The sequence below is a fragment of the Thalassophryne amazonica genome, chromosome 17 (genome assembly GCF_902500255.1).
Source record: "Thalassophryne amazonica chromosome 17, fThaAma1.1, whole genome shotgun sequence".
NCBI lineage: Eukaryota > Metazoa > Chordata > Actinopteri > Batrachoidiformes > Batrachoididae > Thalassophryne > Thalassophryne amazonica.
In genome coordinates this window covers 64468738-64488398 of record NC_047119.1, presented here as the reverse complement: position 1 = coordinate 64488398, position 19661 = coordinate 64468738, and the positions used below count along the sequence as shown (strand labels likewise).

General features: G+C 38.2%; 1 protein-coding gene across 3 annotated transcripts in view; it reads right to left on the bottom strand.

Moving 5' to 3' along the window:
* hmgcs1 (3-hydroxy-3-methylglutaryl-CoA synthase 1 (soluble)) overlaps positions 1–2824 on the bottom strand; it is a 62624-nt gene extending 59800 nt beyond the window's left edge. For 2 of the 3 annotated variants that reach the window (XM_034192420.1, XM_034192418.1), the window contains exon 1: positions 2654–2824. The gene's annotated coding sequence lies outside the window, so the exon portion shown is untranslated. Of the gene's footprint in view, positions 1–2649 lie in introns of all 3 variants that reach the window. The other variant, XM_034192419.1, reaches the window with a different exon arrangement.
* Positions 2825–19661: the final 16837 nt, after the last annotated feature.

The window sequence follows — 19661 nt, the reverse complement described above, 5'->3', positions numbered from 1 at the left end:
ATGGCTAACGCAAGCCCTGATGGTTACAAATGGAAAGACAAAGCGTGAATCACACGCAGTGTAAATAGTAACACGAGGCACGGAGCGTGAAGCACTCCAGCCGCAGACTCGGCACGAGGCACGGAGCGTGAAACACTCACAGTGTAAAAGCTAATACAAGGCCCGGAGCGTGAAACACTCACAGCCACAGTAACAACACGATGCACACAGCCAAAAAACTCACAGCCCAAGTGCTAAGTCACTTAGAGCAACGACGACAACACTAGCTGGAGCTGTTAAACTTAGCAAATGGCGGCAGTGCAGACGAAGTACTTCAAGGAGTAGAAAACACTCACGGCAAGCCCAATACAGTACACTATACTGGTTCTGATACACACACTACCACGTAGTTAATGGGGTTAGTGATACAACTAAACAAATAGCCAGCTTTCATCGAAACAACACAGCTAATGTGCACAGAGGAAAATACCCAGCAGGGCAGCGGCAAAGGCGTGCACCCGGCGTTTAGGAAGGTGTACTCACGACAGGCGTCAAAGAATACAAAAAACGGTGAAGCCGTGTTTCGCAGCCTCTGGAGGACGTGTGCAGTGCACGTAGCTCCAACCGAAAGCTACAAGCGAGAGCAGCAATCGCAGCTAAATGCGTTCTCAACCTCTAAGAATGTGAGAATGTAGAAAAGAAGCGTGCGCTGGGTGCGTCTGGTATATAAAGACAACCAGTGACGTCACCCAGGTCACATTCAATGGCGTGACTTTGTTGGCATATATTCTCGACCTCTGTGCTGCGCACATGTAGTTATCCAAGTGCTAAAGCACCGCCTTCTGGTGGTCAGGAGGAATGAAATAGAACATTAAGATACCACACTCAGAGGGCATCAAATTGTAGCTACTGTACTATGCACACCATACAGGTACCTTAAACATCAATGTATCACATCAAAAGGTCAAGATACAAAATACTAAAATCTTACCAATATTCATATGAATCCATACTGTCCCTAACCTGACCATAGTGTCACCATATGCTATGTTTATCATACTGTATTCACTTAAAGTACTGATTGATTGATTAATTTATTTGACCATTTGGCACAGTATGCTAGGTTTTGGTCAAGAATTAATACTCACTGCACATAACAATAATGTACTGCATTCAAACATTATTGTGCTGTACCTGACCATGCTGTCGCAAATGGTCAAGAACACAAACAGAATTTTAGGCCACTGTACCAAAACTAAAGACAATGAGACAATAAAGATACCATACCTATGGTTTGTTATATTGTACTCACACTTTTAATGTACTTTACCAAACCTTAACATACAGTATATCAAAAGGTCAAGCACTAATACCCAGCACTTAAGACATTGATTGCACATAACTATAATGTAGTGCATTCAAACATTAATGTACGAGTACTGTACCTGATCAGACTGTTGCAAAAGAGAATTACAAAAACAAGCTTAGGTTACTGTACCAAACATTAAAACAATAGACTTAAGGTCAAGCTATTCAACTGTTATGACACTGTACTAATATATTAATGTTCAAATAATTATTTCTTCATTTGTGCTGTAGTAAGAATGCTTTAATGATCTGAAATATGGAATGTTCCATTCGACTGTTTCACCTCTCTGAATGGACTGTTCCATCTTTCAACAAATGAATATGTTCTTTCCAATGCAAAAATGGGAAACATTCATTTATTTTTAGTTGTATATGACATGTAAATAAATCCAGTGGAGTAATTCAATTGAACACAACATATGGAACCAAAATGAATGGGGGATGGAACCAAATTCCACAAAAACTAAGTCAAGGAGCGGATTACCCTTTGATAAAACGGGACAACTCAGTGACACGTTTGACCACAAGATAAATGACTGTCGCCAAAGCTGAATGTATGTACTGTACCGAACCTGAACAAACATACCATCACTAAAAGATCAAAACATCCAAGTTTACATCACAAAACCAAAGCTTAAAACAATGTACTTAAAACGTCAAACTACCGTACCCAAAGCACTGTACTGATTCTCAACCTCATGTAACCAAAGTTTAGGACTAAAGTGAACCAAACGATAGTAAAGCGACACACAAGTCAAGTAAATGTGACCTCAACCGATTCGTTTGACATTATTCTCGTTAGTCATGTTGTTTTTTTATGAGATTCCACTGATTTGGCTCGACCGCAGCACTAATCCCATGTTGGGTTTAATAATAACCAGCATCAACAACCAATAATAAATATTAGAACTGCTACGACCAGCTGTTGTGGTAAAGTCAGTTTGTTTCTCCGGTTCAGGTGGATTTAAGGAGCTAAAAAAAGGAACTCGTTGAGGAGACGGACTGAGGACAGCGTAAATAGGTGAAAGGGCAAAGGGGATTTATGACCACCACACCGAGAAAACCATTAAAGACCAAATCTGTGCCACGTGTCAGTTAACGCCGTTCTGTGTACTTCACGATCGAAGACCACCAACAAATGACATTTATTGCTAGCTAAACATACAAGTGGCCACTTTATATAAAAGTAGATCAATTGGGTGATCATGCTAGTCAAAAAATAAACAAATGTTTATGATCCTCATTAAATTATGAGACAAGCTTCTTTATAAATAAAAAAGAAGACTAAAAAAATTATTTCACTTACTTAGATTACGCGACCTCCAGCCCGTCGGAGTTACGTTCCTATCCGGACCACATACGAGACGGACTCACTTCCTTTCAAACTTTACTTAAAAGCGATTTTAAAAGCAGTCTCGTGTTCAAGGAAAATAAGACACGTGTAAAGCAACTCACCTCTATTTACGGTTAGTGCAAAAAAAAAAAAAAAAAAGACAACTTTGTTGTGCTCCTGTTCGACAACTGTTTTTAAGTTAGACGATGATGGAGGACGGAAGAACGCTAAGGAGACTGACCAATCACAACTCGCAGCGCGACAACTGACTGGCCAATCACAGAGGAGACAACGCAACCACGCGCCACAGACGATGTCTGGTGAGAGAAAACGAGCCAATCAGAATGTGAGCACAGTTCCTGGCGCGGCAGCACAGCACGAACGTCACTGAACTATACACTACCGTTTTCTAGTTTTTCGTGTCAAAGTACATTTCGTCGACAACACGGACAGTTACAACATTGCTAAATTTGTTCTATATTAAATGTTAAAAAATTTTCCATACATACAATTAATGTGCATTTTTCTTCATAATGGAAAAAGATGCGAAATATGTAATTTATAAATATCAGTAAAATTTGACTTACCTTTGAAAGTTCAGTGATAAAACTACATAATTTGACATAGCTCTATTGCAAAGTGTCAGGTTGTTTTATTACTGTGATCATGGACAACTTATTAAATAAAATAAAAGGTTTCTTTTGAAACTAAGCAACTGATTTTATTTAATTATATAATTTAAATAACTTTGCATACCTTTTCTTTTGCATAGGAACACTGGAACACTACAAATCATGCCATGTGTACTGATGAAGGAAAAACCTAAATGGATTACATTTTTGCTAAAAATGTAGGATTACTCAGCTTTTTCAAAGGTCTGCTGACAGTGGTGAGATTCCACATATTTGGAAAACAGCAACTATAATTTCTGTGCCAAAGTCAAACAAACCAAAGGATTTGAATGATTTTAGACCTGTGGCTCTGACATCCTTGGTGATGAAAACATTTGAAAAAAAAATCTTGAAAGAGGAAGTCATCTCCTTAACTGAGGGCAAACTTGATCTGCCACAGTTTTCCTATCAGGCTGGGAAAAGTGTGGTTAATGCCAAGCTTTTTATTCTGGACAGTCTATAGGCACCTGGAAAAGCTAAGATCTCATGCCAGACTTTTATTTGCTGACTTTTTGTCAGCTTTTAATAAAATGCAGCCTCGTATTTTAATTGAGAGGCTTTCCACGAATTTTAAATTGCCTGGTCGGGTTTTATTGTTGCTCTTAAATTGAATGTTTTAACAAATAGAGTACAGCAGGTTTTAGTTAATGGTTACATATCAAAATTTTACACAGACTGCATACATCTCCTCATTGCAGGCACCTCTTTAACCACTCTATCCCCTTTGTGTCTGAAGTGCATAAATCAGTTTTTGGTGTTGTCAGAAGCTTCAAACATATTGGGTGGAAATTACTGGTGAAATTGATAAAATAGTCCATATTAATATAGAAATGGACCCTATGAATTTGATTCTGGGGCTGCCAAGCAAATATATGAAAACAGTAACTGATTAAAGACACACACACACACACACACATATATATACGTATACATATATACGTATACATATATATATATTTATATATATACATACATATATACGTGTATACATATGTACATATATGTATACATATACATATGTATACACATATGTATACATATATATGTGTATACATATGTATACATATATATGTGTATACATATGTATACATATATATGTGTATACATATGTATACATATATATGTGTATACATATGTATACATATATATGTGTATACATATGTATATGTATACATATATATGTATACGTAAGGTCGGATACTTTTCTAATAGACCTCGTATATATATTAGTTTGTTTTGTTTAGTTAGAAACTGTTTATGTTCTATGGAAAAAAAAGAAAATCCAAATAAAAACAATGAAAATGAATGGTCACATGTCCAAACCTTCAATGTCTAACACTGGTTCTCCTCAGGGCTGTGTCCTCTCTCCCCTGCTTTTCATTCTGTGCACAGACAGTTGCAGAGCGGGTCAGGAGAGCAGCTATCTAGTGAAGTTCTCAGATGATACAGCTCTGGTGTCTCTTCTTCAGGGTTCTGAGTCAGGCCATGGGGACGCTCTGTCGATGTTTGTTAAATGGTGTGATGACAGCTTCCTTGACCTTAATGTCCAAAAAACAAGGGAAGTGATAACTGATTTCAGACGGACTGGCCGGGGGCCTTCACCAGTAGCTTGTGTTATCCATGGTGAAGATGTACAAATTGTTGCTTCCTACATGTTCTTTGGAACTGTTTGACTCTGACCTAAAGTTTGTTCAGAACAGAGTAAATAGTTAAACGTGGACAACAAAGGATTCACTTGTTGTTGAAGCTGAACTCTTAGTGTTCCTGAAGACATCTTATCTTGTTATTATTCCTTTATTGAAAGTCTTTTAACTTTTTGTTTTAGCTGCTGGTTTATGGATTATCAATAAAGGAGAGGAACTGCTTGAACCAGATTATTAACCTATAAAATTATTCAGGGACTGGTACCTCCCTACTTAACTGACCTAATTAAACCCTATGTACTGGCCCGGGCTCTGCATTCTCAGGGCGCAGGACTACTTTGTGTCCCTAGGGTGAATAAAAAGTCTGTGGGTCAAAGAGCTTTCTCTTATGGTGCACCTGCTTTGTGGAATGATCTCCCTGCGTCAATAAAACAATCAGATTCTGTAGAGACTTTTAAGTTCAGACTTAAGATGCACTTATTTTCCCTTGTATGGGACCATATCATACTGGCATAGTATGTTACTATGCTTTCTACCATACCCTTTTAAATTCATTTTATTAGGAAACGGAGCAGGCCATGGCTTCAACTTTATCTAAAGTCTGGGTCTTTTAGTGAAACTTAGGGCTAGTGGCTGCTGATCACCTTAGCATTTCTTCTGTTTTTCCTTTTGCATAATGCTGAAAACAGTACTGTATTTGTTGTCTTCCTGGCGCCTGATACTGTTTTTTTTCCCCTCTGAGGTGCGGCTCCATCCAGAGATGGGAGTGGTGTCTTCTTCTGCAGGCTTCCTGTGCACCAGCATGGACTCACAAAATTTCTTGTATATTCGTATAGTCAATTGTGTTGGTAGCATGGCCCAAATCACCAGAGGGAGTTTTCCTTACCACTGTTGCTTGTGTGCTTGCTCTAGGAGTTGGTAAAGTTAGACCTTACTTGTGTGAAACGCCTTGAGGCAACTTTGTTGTGATTTGACACTATATAAATGAAATATTTAAGCATAAAAATTCAAAAAGAAAAAATAATATAGCACCTTCAACTGCACCACAGACTAAAACAGTTAAATGTGGTCTATTAAACATTACGTCTCTCTCTTCTAAGTCCCTGTTGGTAAATGATATAATAATTGATCAACATATTGATTTATTCTGCCTTACAGAAAACTGGTTACAGCAGGATGAATATGTTAGTTTAAATGAGTCAACACCCCCGAGTCACACTAACTGTCAGAATGCTCGTAGCACGGGCCGGGGCGGAGGATTAGCAGCAATCTTCCATTCCAGCTTATTAATTAATCAAAAACCCAGACAGAGCTTTAATTCATTTGAAAGCTTGACTCTTAGTCTTGTCCATCCAAATTGGAAGTCCCAAAAACCAGTTTTATTTGTTATTATCTATCGTCCACCTGGTCGTTACTGTGAGTTTCTCTGTGAATTTTCAGACCTTTTGTCTGACTTAGTGCTTAGCTCAGATAAGATAATTATAGTGGGCGATTTTAACATCCACACAGATGCTGAGAATGACAGCCTCAACACTGCATTTAATCTATTATTAGACTCTATTGGCTTTGCTCAAAAAGTAAATGAGTCCACCCACCACTTTAATCATATCTTAGATCTTGTTCTGACTTATGGTATGGAAATAGAAGACTTAACAGTATTCCCTGAAAACTCCCTTCTGTCTGATCATTTCTTAATAACATTTACATTTACTCTGATGGACTACCCAGCAGTGGGGAATAAGTTTCATTACACTAGAAGTCTTTCAGAAAGCGCTGTAACTAGGTTTAAGGATATGATTCCTTCTTTATGTTCTCTAATGCCATATACCAACACAGTGCAGAGTAGCTACCTAAACTCTGTAAGTGAGATAGAGTATCTCGTCAATAGTTTTACATCCTCATTGAAGACAACTTTGGATGCTGTAGCTCCTCTGAAAAAGAGAGCTTTAAATCAGAAGTGCCTGACTCCGTGGTATAACTCACAAACTCGTAGCTTAAAGCAGATAACCCGTAAGTTGGAGAGGAAATGGCGTCTCACTAATTTAGAAGATCTTCACTTAGCCTGGAAAAAGAGTCTGTTGCTCTATAAAAAAGCCCTCCGTAAAGCTAGGACATCTTTCTACTCATCACTAATTGAAGAAAATAAGAACAACCCCAGGTTTCTTTTCAGCACTGTAGCCAGGCTGACAAAGAGTCAGAGCTCTATTGAGCTGAGTATTCCATTAACTTTAACTAGTAATGACTTCATGACTTTCTTTGCTAACAAAATTTTAACTATTAGAGAAAAAATTACTCATAACCATCCCAAAGACGTATCGTTATCTTTGGCTGCTTTCAGTGATGCCGGTATTTGGTTAGACTCTTTCTCTCCGATTGTTCTGTCTGAGTTATTTTCATTAGTTACTTCATCCAAACCATCAACATGTTTATTAGACCCCATTCCTACCAGGCTGCTCAAGGAAGCCCTACCATTATTTAATGCTTCGATCTTAAATATGATCAATCTATCTTTGTTAGTTGGCTATGTACCACAGGCTTTTAAGGTGGCAGTAATTAAACCATTACTTAAAAAGCCATCACTTGACGCAGCTATCTTAGCTAATTATAGGCCAATCTCCAACCTTCCTTTTCTCTCAAAAATTCTTGAAAGGGTAGTTGTAAAACAGCTAACTGATCATCTGCAGAGGAATGGTCTATTTGAAGAGTTTCAGTCAGGTTTTAGAATTCATCATAGTACAGAAACAGCATTAGTGAAGGTTACAAATGATCTTCTTATGGCCTCGGACAGTGGACTCATCTCTGTGCTTGTTCTGTTAGACCTCAGTGCTGCTTTTGATACTGTTGACCATAAAAGTTTATTACAGAGATTAGAGCATGCTAACCACTGCGCTGCGGTGGTTTGAATCATATTTGTCTAATAGATTACAATTTGTTCATGTAAATGGGGAATCTTCTTCACAGACTAAAGTTAATTATGAAGTTCCACAAGGTTCTGTGCTAGGACCAATTTTATTCACTTTATACATGCTTCCCTTAGGCAGTATTATTAGACGGTATTGCTTAAATTTTCATTGTTACGCAGATGATACCCAGCTTTATCTATCCATGAAGCCAGAGGACACACACCAATTAGCTAAACTGCAGGATTGTCTTACAGACATAAAGACATGGATGACCTCTAATTTCCTGCTTTTAAACTCAGATAAAACTGAAGTTATTGTACTTGGCCCCACAAATCTTAGAAACATGGTGTCTAACCAGATCCTTACTGTGGATGGCATTACCCTGACCTCTAGTAATACTGTGAGAAATCTTGGAGTCATTTCTGATTGGGATATGTCATTCAAAGCGCATATTAAACAAATATGTAGGACTGCTTTTTTGCATTTACGCAATATCTCTAAAATCAGAAAGGTCTTGTCTCAGAGTGATGCTGAAAAACTAATTCATGCATTTATTTCCTCTAGGCTGGACTATTGTAATTCATTATTATCAGGTTGTCCTAAAAGTTCCCTAAAAAGCCTTCAGTTAATTCAAAATGCTGCAGCTAGAGTACTGACGGGGACTTCCCATGATGCACTGTTTCTTTCTCTTTTTGCTCTGTATGCACCACTCTGCATTTAATCATTAGTGATCGATCTCTGCTCCCCTCCACAGCATGTCTTTTTCCTGGTTCTCTCCCTCAGCCCCAACCAGTCCCAGCAGAAGACTGCCCCTCCCTGAGCCTGGTTCTGCTGGAGGTTTCTTCCTGTTAAAAGGGAGTTTTTCCTTCCCACTGTAGCCAAGTGCTTGCTCACAGGGGGTCGTTTTGACCGTTGGGGTTTTACATAATTATTTTATGGCCTTGCCTTACAATATAAAGCGCCTTGGGGCAACTGTTTGTTGTGATTTGGCGCTATATAAAAAAATTGATTGATTGAAATAAATTGAAATTGTTAGATCTTACTGCTGCATTTGATACGATGGATCACCGTATTCTACTGGATAGGCTGGACAATCATTTTAGGATTACTGGGAATGCCCTTGCATGGTTGACATCATACCTGACCAGTCGTTCTCACTATGTCTTGTACAACACTACCTCTAACTTTAGTGACATGAAATTTGGGGTTCTACAGGGGTCCGTCTTAGGCCCCTTGTTTTTGTCCCATTATACAGCATCCCTTGGACACATATTGTGGCATTTTAGGATTACCTTTCATTGCTGTGCTGATGATATTCAGTTATACATGCCAATAATTGCTGTTAATCGCATACAGATAAATCTTTAAAGGATTGCCTTGCATCAGTTAAAAGCACGATGTCCATCAATTTCGTACTTTTGAACTCAGACAAGACTGAAATGGTTCTCGGTCCAGCGAAATATTGGCATCCAAGTGACGAACCTTGGGGTGATTTTTGATCCTACATTGTCCTTTGACTTACACATTAGGGATATTATGAGGACTGCTTTCTTCCACCTGCGAAATATCCGAAAGATCCATCCCATCCTGTCTATGGCTGATGCAGAGACCCTGATCCTGATGCATTTCTTCTGTATTGGACTACTATAATGTTCAATTTTCTGGTTTACCGCAGTCCAACATTAGGGGTCTCCAACTGGCTCAAAATGGTGCTGCCAGACTCGCTACAGGAAGCATAAAGTTTGACCACATCACACCCATTTTTTGTGTTTCTTCACTGGCCTCCTGTCCCTGTGACACCAGATTTAAGGTTCTGCTATTAACCTATAAAATTATTCACGGCCTAGCACCTTCCTACTTAGCTGACCTAGTCAAGCCCTATATACCGGCTGCGTTCTCAGGGTGCAGGGCTTCCTTAAAAAGTCTATGGGCCAAAAAAAACCCTCAATGATAACACTTAAAAAAAGTGTTGCTGGGGTGGGGTCACTTATTGTCATATACCTCCTTTGTATGAAATATGAAGTCCACAATTTTTTGCATTATTATGTTTGACAAGAGTGATCTATATTTTAACTATTTAAATGTTCACTTGACTTCTCTTTGTCAGGACCCCAAGGATTAGACAAGATCCTAGGACCCTACCCTAAGACCCTTCCCCAAGGACCCCAGAGAATGGATGAGACCCCAGATTGAACAAGATCTTACAATGCACATAAACACAAAAAGCCAAATTTTCTGCACATATCTTTGCTTTTAGACAGTTGCTACTGAAAGAAAAAAAAAAATTAAAATGCAAAGGACTGAAATTGTAGAAACTGTCCAATTATGTGCATTGTACAAGTATATCATGTAAACAAAAACAATATATCAATACAGACAAGTTAAATAGTTTTACAGTTTCTAATTCTCACCTTTTCATGAATATACAATGAGGTACCATAGCTTCGAATCATTTGACACTTCAAAACATATTTCTGAAACATTTATTTTCCTAATTCTTTAAGCACCTTCAGTAATTTGGTGGATGTGGATGGCGCATAAAACAATCACTTAAACATCCTACATAACCAAATTATTAAAGAATTAAAAAAGATTTGTAAAAAATATTTTCTGATGTACCAAATGGAACAATTCTACAGTATTATATACTGTTTAATTTATTGCATTACAGGAGAACCTAACTATGAAAATGACTTGATATCCAAATTTTATAATATCAGGGTTGCAAAAATAATGAATAAAAAAAAATCAACACTTGGATGTAAAAATTATTTTATTTTATAAGGAATTCGTTATAAGATTTCTTTATAACCAGTTTCCACTGTATCATGTTCAAGTAATCAACTGTAAAGTATTATCAATTACGCAGTATTATATTTTATTGAGTAACAATAAATATTGTACAACCCCAATTCCAATGAAGTTGGGACATTGTGAAAAATGTAAATAAAAACAGAATACAATGATCTGCAATCTTTTCTAGTATCCGCACTCTTTTACTATGAAGCCATGCTGTTGTAACACGTGCAGAATGTGGCTTGGCATGGTCTTGCTGAAATAAGTATGAGTAATAAGAATAATAAGTAATAAGAACATGACCCGTGCGTCTCCTTAAAATAAGTGGGTAACATTAGCCTGGTAAACTAGACCCATTCACAAATAAACACCAGGCTAGGATAACGTAAGACTAAAGGAAGTGCAAGTCCACATCAATGCCACTGTGTTTCTGGGCCCAAGAGGGTTATTGCAGTGAAGTTTTTAACCAGAACGTTTCATAACTTTTTAGTAAATGAGAGTAAGCCTGAGGAGTGGAGAACAAGTCTACTCATCCTGATTTTTAAGAAGGGTGATATACAGAGCAGCAATAATCATAGAGGAATATAATTTTCAGTCAAAGCATGAAGTTCTGGGAAAGAGTGCTGACGTATGGTGAAGGCCAGAAGTAGTTATGATAGGTTGGCTTGAGAAGAGCCATGGTATTGTTAGATGAAGTCTGGAGTGACAGAAGCATGTGAAGTCACTATAGCGGATACTAGGGCTGAAACGATTAGTCAAGTAACTCGAATAATTCGATTACAAAAACGTTTGAGGCAAATTCTGTGCCTCGAAGCTTCATTTAATGTTGTAATACATATACCAGGCCTGTGTGTGGCGCTGTAATGTCCCGAGGGGGGGGAAAAAAAAATAAAAAAACAGAAGACTAGGCATGCCCATAAGCAGTGTAAATGTTAATCAAATAGGCGCCTAAAGCTACAGCTTTCCAACGTGACACGCAGAGCTTACAGAAACCACATCCCATCACCATTTCAGCAAAATGTCAAGATGTTGGCGTGGCTATTTTGCTATTTGAGTCCAAATAAAGATTTTTTGCATGGCAGCACTCAGGTTGTGCGGACCTTTGCTTTGATATTTGTCTTTAATAGTTGATTTTGAGAATATGAATAATTAATCAGTTTTATTACTGAGATGATCTGTCTATGATGAGCTGTCAAAAGCAAGAGAAATGAAAGTAAAAAATATAGAAATTAAACAGAATAAACTGGTTGGAATTTAGCAGTGAATTTTGGGTTCACCAAACGTGATAGTTTGGTGGTTCCATAAAAGCTTGGTTTACCGCCCAACTCAGGATGAAGGTTTTGGTGTTTGCTATCAAAAATGCTTCGGTAGCTTCCAAAACTTGTGGAAGATCAATTTAAAGTCATCGTAAAAATTTAGAAAAAGTTCAAGGCTTTGCAAAGAAAGTTGTGGACAGAATTAAAGTTAACAAAAACACTTCTGTAATTAAGCAGAAAATGACTCTGGAAACTAGCAAATTCACTCTTAATTTGAAAAACTCAGCTTGTAAGTTGTCTTCAAAATGTACAGGACTTGACTCATGCCTTAAAAGTTATTAAAAACTGGTGCACACAATGAAAGTTTACAGAAGAAAAAGAAACACAATGAAACAAAGGAATCAATGAAACAAACGCCATTGGCTAAGGACTTAGAGAGTGTTGAAGAGAGGAAACGCGGGAGAGAAAAGGGCCGTAAAAGAAAACGGCATCAAAGAGAGGTGCAAGAGAAAGTTTCTTTGTTCCAGGGTCATTTTAAAGAGGCTAAGCACATGGTCAAGCTCCACCCACTTGGCTCAGGTTTCTCCTAAAGAAAGCTATTTGAGAAACATAAATGAATGACATATACCTTCTTCAGTTAACAAAATATAAGCTGACTTAGTCATCTTCTAAACCATCCTAGAAAAGGGAATTGATTAACAGAAACACTGTTTTCGCCATGACAATTCATGAATAATTCAACAAATAACATTTAAATGGATTAAACTGGAATATAAATTTGGACTTTGGTTAACTATAACAACAGGAACAGAAATTACAATTTCTCTCTTGTTAAAAGAAACTCTATTCGTGTATTGAAGGGTCTGTGTTCTTCCCAAGAGGGGCACTATGATTCCATCCCAATATTGTCCGTGTTTATGCTTTGATCTTTTTTCATCTGGCTGGTTGAACTGATCTGTTTTAGGAATAGGATACAAACAACAATACTTTGAGGGCCCTTGGGGAAATGTGACAAAGTGACAAGTGAAAAAGTTTTTTATTCGGCACACAAAATATTCAAATAGAAAAAAATGAACAATTCCACAAACAAACACAGACAAAACTAGTGAGTCCGAAAGGGTGTGGGCTGAAGCAAAGCTTATTAGCGCCCACCCCTGCTAGTACAAGTCCAACAATTCTAATCAGTCATATTTACATAAATACAAATTCACTACTACATGTTGACACACAGACATACACATCAATATACTATTCACTTATAATTATATTTATATAGTACCAGATCACAAGAAAGTCGAATCAAGGCACTTTACGCCAGTAAGGACTAACCTTACCAACCCCCAGAGCGAGCACTAGGCAACTGTGGTGAGGAAAAAACTCCCTATAAGGAAGAAACCTCAAGCAGACCAGGCTCTTGGGGGTGACCCTCTGCTTGGGCTGTGCCATATATACCTATATACATACGTATATACTTTACAAACATAAATATATACATACATATACACAGTCACTTATATACATATACACCTACCCATATCTATGTATCTACATACGCATATACATACCCACACATTCAAATATACAGTAAGTCCCACTTATAAATTGAACATTCCATATAAATCAAATTATATTTGCTTCTTTATGATACTTAGACATGATGTTCTTTTTGAGTAGTTTCTTAAATCTTACTAAGGTACTACTCATTCTAACCTCTGTTGAACATTTGTTCCATTTCCTCACCCCAACCACAGACACACAAAAACCCTTTACATTTGTTCTTACTGGTGGTTTCATAAAAATTGCACAACCTCTTAAACTATATCTGGATTCCCTCAATCGGAACAGACTCTGGACATGTCTCGGTAAGGCTTGGTTTTTCGCTCGAAATAAAGTTTGAATTGTAATGTAATCGACCAAATCTATGAATTTTAATAAATTTAAAGACACAAACAGAGAATGAGTTGGTTCACGATATTGTTTATTGCAGATGATTCGTATGGCTCGTTTTTGCAAAAGGAATATTGGATTGGTATTTGATTTGTAAGTGTTTCCCCACGACTCAACACAATATGTCATATATGGTACCATCAGAGAATGATATAAAGTAAGTAACCCTTCTTGCGGCAGTAGGTCTTTGGCTTTATACAGAATGGCTATAGTTTTTGACAATTTTGATTTCACATAATTTATATGTGGTTTCCAGCTAAGTTTATTATCAATTATAACACCTAAAAATTTATTCTCTGTTACTAACTCAATTTCCTTATTGTTTATAGTTAAATTTTTACATTTGGGTGCCTGTTTATTTCCAAATATAATACATTTAGTTTTCCCAAGGTTGAGTGACAACTTATTAGCGTCAAAGCAAACCTTAAATTTTTCCAGTTCTTTCTCCACTATGTCCAGAAGCTGTTCAAGATTTTCACCGCTACAGAACACAGTTGTATCATCCGCAAAAAGGACACATCTCAGTGAACTCGACACCCAACTTATATCATTTATATAGATTATAAACAACAAAGGACCCAGCACTGAGCCCTGCGGCACCCCACATGTGACATCCCTGAGTTCAGAATTTGTATTATTGAATTGAACATCCTGAAATCTGCCTTGTAAATAACTAGCTAGCCATTCATATGCCAGACCTCTGATTCCATATTTCTGCAGTTTAATTAATAGTATTCCATGGTTAATTGTGTCAAACGCTTTCTGTAAATAAAAAAAAAACCTATTGCGTATTGTTTGTCAATTGCAGTTGCTATACTTTCCACAAAGTCCATCAAAGCATGTGATGTAGTTCGAGACCTTCTGAATCCATATTGTTCTTCACAAATGATGTTATGCTTCAGTAAATAATCATTTAATCTTTTAGCAAATATTTTTTCTAAAAGTTTGGAAAATTGTGGCAGGAGTGATATAGGTCTATAATTAGAAAATGTGTGTTTGTCACCAGTTTTAAACAGAGGAATTACTTTGGCTAGTTTCATTTGAGAAGGAAATTTACCCGTACTTAGTGACATATTGCAAGTATAATTGAACGGTTTCACTATACAATCAATAACTTTTTTTAATAAAGCCATATCCAAATTATTAAAATCAGTCGATTTCTTACTTTTTGAACCATGAACGAGATCAAGTATTTCCCTTTCATGAGTACCACCAATGAACATTGAAACAGATTTGTTAAACGTTGAATTATTTACCCAGAAGTTAATAGTTGATGAGTCAATTTTACTGGCAAGATTTTTACCCACATTAACGAAGTATTCATTAAAGTGTTCAGCAACAGACACGTCGTTATCAATCGTGATGTAGTTGTTACTCTGAAAAAATGAAGGATAATATCTAGTTACTCTATTCTTTTTTACTATTTCATTTAATATGTTCCATGTGTTTTTGATGTTATTTCTATTTTTGACAAGTAACTCATTATAATATATATTTTTTACTGAGTCTCATGATATTGATTAACTTATTCTTATATGTTTTATACTTACTTTCAGCTTCCTTAGTTCGTAGTTTTATGAAATGTTTATATAGTATGTTTTTCTTTTTTACATGCCCTCTGAAGCCCCTTAGTTATCCATGGTTTGTTGCTATATTGATTTCTATATATTTTGTCAACAAATGGACAGTGTTTATTATACAAACTGGAAAAAATGGAAATGAAAGCATCATATGACCTGTCAACATCAACAAAAACATCTGACCAATTCTGACTTGATAAATCCTCCCTTAAATTATCAATTGTTTCAGGTGTTACTTTTCTACTCATGAATTTGATATTGCTTCGATACATACAACAACCCTCCAATGCAAAGACTGAGAAAACTGGCAAGTGATCACTGATATCACTGACCAGTAGTCCCCCACTAAGATTACCGGATATAACGTTACTTAAAATATTGTCAATGAGAGTTGTTGTATCCATAGTTATTCTGCTAGGATGAATGATGGTTGGAAACAGCCCTAAACAATACAAGGTGTTTATAAATGAGGTAATTTGTGGATGATTGTGAGGGTTTAAAAACTCTATATTGAAATCTCCACAGACAAATAAATGCTTATTTCTGTTGATTTTGTTGTACATTCCTAAGATAATGTCTTCAAAGGTGTCAATATTTGTCGCAAGAGCTCTGTAAATACAACTAACAACTATGTTTTTGGAGTTTATAGATGTAATTTCTATGATAACACATTCCATGATGTTGTCCACTGTAAATGACATGTTTTTAATGAGTTTACAGTTATAATCTGACCTTACAAACAATGCAACGCCTCCGCCCCTTCTTGTCTGCCTATTAACCAGGAACAATTCATAACCATCAAGATATACCAGATCTTTATTATCCTCATTTAACCATGTTTCTGAAATTGCAATAACTGAAAAACGTTTTTTGTATGTTTTCAAACAATCATTAATAGTGGACAGATTACGAGAAAAACTTCTGCTGTTGAAATGTATAATTGAAAAATCTTCATCATTGATTTTATAATTTTTGAATTGTTCTTCTGTAAAATATTTGCACTGTCTCACAATATTCTCACTGAAAAAGGTATCAGGATCATTTTCAGATTAGAAGGGGTGGTTAGCAGAGTTATTATAATTAAATGTATCTAGACAGAGCTCCTGGGCAGAAATAAACAGATCATTATCATTAGTCATTATGTCTCTCTTGTCTCCGGGTGTAGATGATGTGGATGAGTGGGTTGCTCCAGTCTGCATCATGGTGCTGTGATGTGTTTGAGTCCTCATACCTATTGTTCATATTTGTCCAGCTCCTCGATGTTCCCATATTGCCATAACCTTTTGCTTGTTCTGGTGATCCGTTCAGTTTGATGAATATTTTACAGTTTGAAGTCCATGTGTGCTGGATTTTTCCCTGTTTCTTTAAGAAGCGTGCTTTCCTGGCGATGTCGGCATTCCGTTTGGTGAGATGTTCATTGATGAATACGTTTGTCCCTTTCAGTTTTCTTCCTTGTTTTAACAGTGCTGTTTTGTGTTTTCTGTTGATGAATCTCATGATGACGGTTCGTTTATCACCGTCATTTCACCGGGGCAGAGGGTGGCACCCTTCAATGTTATTTAAATTAATTTCTATACCTTTAGATAGGAGGAAATCAACAACCTGTTTTTCCACAGAGCTGACCTCCTCTTCACTGGGATCCCCTTCGCTCTCATCTGTTACCGCCCGTGCGTAGGACCGTGGTTTGATGTGAAGTCCTGTGATGATGACGTTGTTGATTCTGGTGTACTGCTCCAATTCAGCCACTCTATTTTCCAGCTGCACCAGATGCCGGTCTTTCTCTGCGTTCTGGAGCCGTAATGCCTTCACCTCCTCCACCAGATCCATGATTGATTTCTGTTGCTGCTTCACAACAGAAATCTCCTCTGATAGAAAGTCCAGAGATTTTTTAATATCGTCACCTTCCTCCGCTGTCAGAACCTTCTTAGGCCCCATGGTCGGCTTATGGGCAGCTTGACGATCGCCGATGTTAACAGCCTGCGTTGTTTGTCACCGGGATGGATCTGCACTTCGCTGGTGGCGCGCGGCCTCTGTGTTTCCACGCTGATGGATCCGCGGTGGCTGCACGAGGCCTCGGGGAAGCGGCACTCGTGACGCGCGGCTTTAATGACGCAGCGCGCGGCCTCAGTGAATTCACCACGTTGGGCGGGCCTCGGACATTGTTGCTGTCCAGTCGCGGGGCTAAGTTGCCGGTTGAGGTGGTATTCCCACTGTCCAGGTTGGCAAACACCGGCGTGGCAGATGGCTACAAACACCAACTCTGAAAACTCAGGTACAAACTTTTTGCAGCTCGCTCTGACGACACGCAGTTCTCTAGTGACGACACGCAGCTCTCTGACGACTCTGACGAGCACACTTTCCCATAGATAATAATAATAATAATAAATGTGAGATGCTGTAAATGTCAGGATTGGGGTTTTGTTTTCCGTTTTCTGATTTTGGTTTGGTTTTGTTGAGTCTCTTGCTGGGGTTTTTCTGTCCCCTTTTCTCTCGTCTTTCCCTGCTGACTCTCGGCGGTGGGTGTTTCCCTCTGTCTCCGGTCACGCCCTCTTTCTGGTTCGTTCCATGCACACCTGTTGCTTATCAGCACCTCATCACCTGGGTGTATTTAAGCTCCTCAGTTCTCCTTGTTCTTCGCCAGACTGATGCACCCTGTGCCTTCTTTCCAGCTCTGTTTTTGTATTCTCGACCTGCTAGCCTCAAGTGTGTTACGACGACCTGCCTGTATTCTCAACCACGCCTTCTGCCTGATGATTCTGTTTTTGTTACTCTTGTTGGACTGCTTCAGTGTACCGGACCCAGTTTACTGTTTTAGTAAATTGCTTTTACCTACAGAGCCAGTTGTCAGAGTCCTGCAATTGCATCCAGCTGAATCCAACGTCTAGAGCTGATAGTAAATTGATTACAGAATACTTAGGTGTTGCCACTTCATGGCACCACTTCAACAAGGGTCTTTGATCCATAGGGACTGTTGGTTGAAGCTTTCCAGGGGTGTTGTAAATTTGATCAGGGAATGTTCGGAAGACTGGTCCCTTTGTGAAAAGGTGGAGGCTTTCAGTCAAATGATAACAGTCCTTCAGCTTAAGACATTCGGGCCTTAGAAATGTCTGAAGAGTCACTTCTTTGCTAAAAGTGGAAAATTAAGGCAACTTTTGATTCTGTAAAGACATGTCTGTTGCCAAATTCCCTACATCGCTGCAGGATATTTATAAGGACATCGTGACAAGGGTGAGATGTACAACAGGGATGACTGATGAGTTCAAGGTGGTGGTGGTGGTATTACACCAAGAATTTGCTCACAGCCTTTTCTTGTTTGCAATGGTGATTGACAGGTTGATGCACAAGACCATACGATACGATACGATACACTTTCTTGTCCCTTCCAGGAAACTTGTCTTGGACTCCAAGAGCTGCACAAATAAAACTGCCATGGCATAACTACATAACTCATGCATATTGCACATACCCCTTTTGCACAATAGTCTTGCACAGATGGCTCATGCATATTGCACATATCCCTAATACACATACTCATATTGCACAACTGTCTCCCACATATGGGTAAAAGGAAAATGCTGACAATATAGTGAATGACAATGAATAAATAACACTGAATATTAATTAGTGGTGCAACAGAGCATAACTGATCCGTGATCCAAACGGATTTCTCTCTGCGGTTCGGTACGCACGTGGTCAGCAGATTGGTTGACAAAATAAATAAATAAATAAATAAGGGTGTTATGTGTCGGACGCAGCTCGGAGAACCGACCAGCATTTGAAGGACCCAGTATGAAATAAGCAGAGCACGGTACAAAGGCTAACTGAATTTAATACATAACAGTGATACATAAAAAACAAAGTGCGGTCTGGCGTGGTGCGCTCCCAGCAGCGCTAACGGTCCGGAGCCAGAAGCTGTTCGGACCCAAGGACCCCGCCGACACCCCCCAGGTGGCCGCAACAAACCGAGTCTGTGAAAGAAGGAACCATTATGTGAGTCCACACTCTACACACAGAGAGAACACTTAAAGGTGTACAAACAGCAAACACTTCCTGGCTTGATTACTAATCAACTTCCCAACCTGCAGGCATGGAACATCCAGTTCACAAAACTCCACTGCAGTGGAAGTCGATACATGACTAACATACAGCTCAATATAAAAAGGTGTGAGGGACACCACATTTACT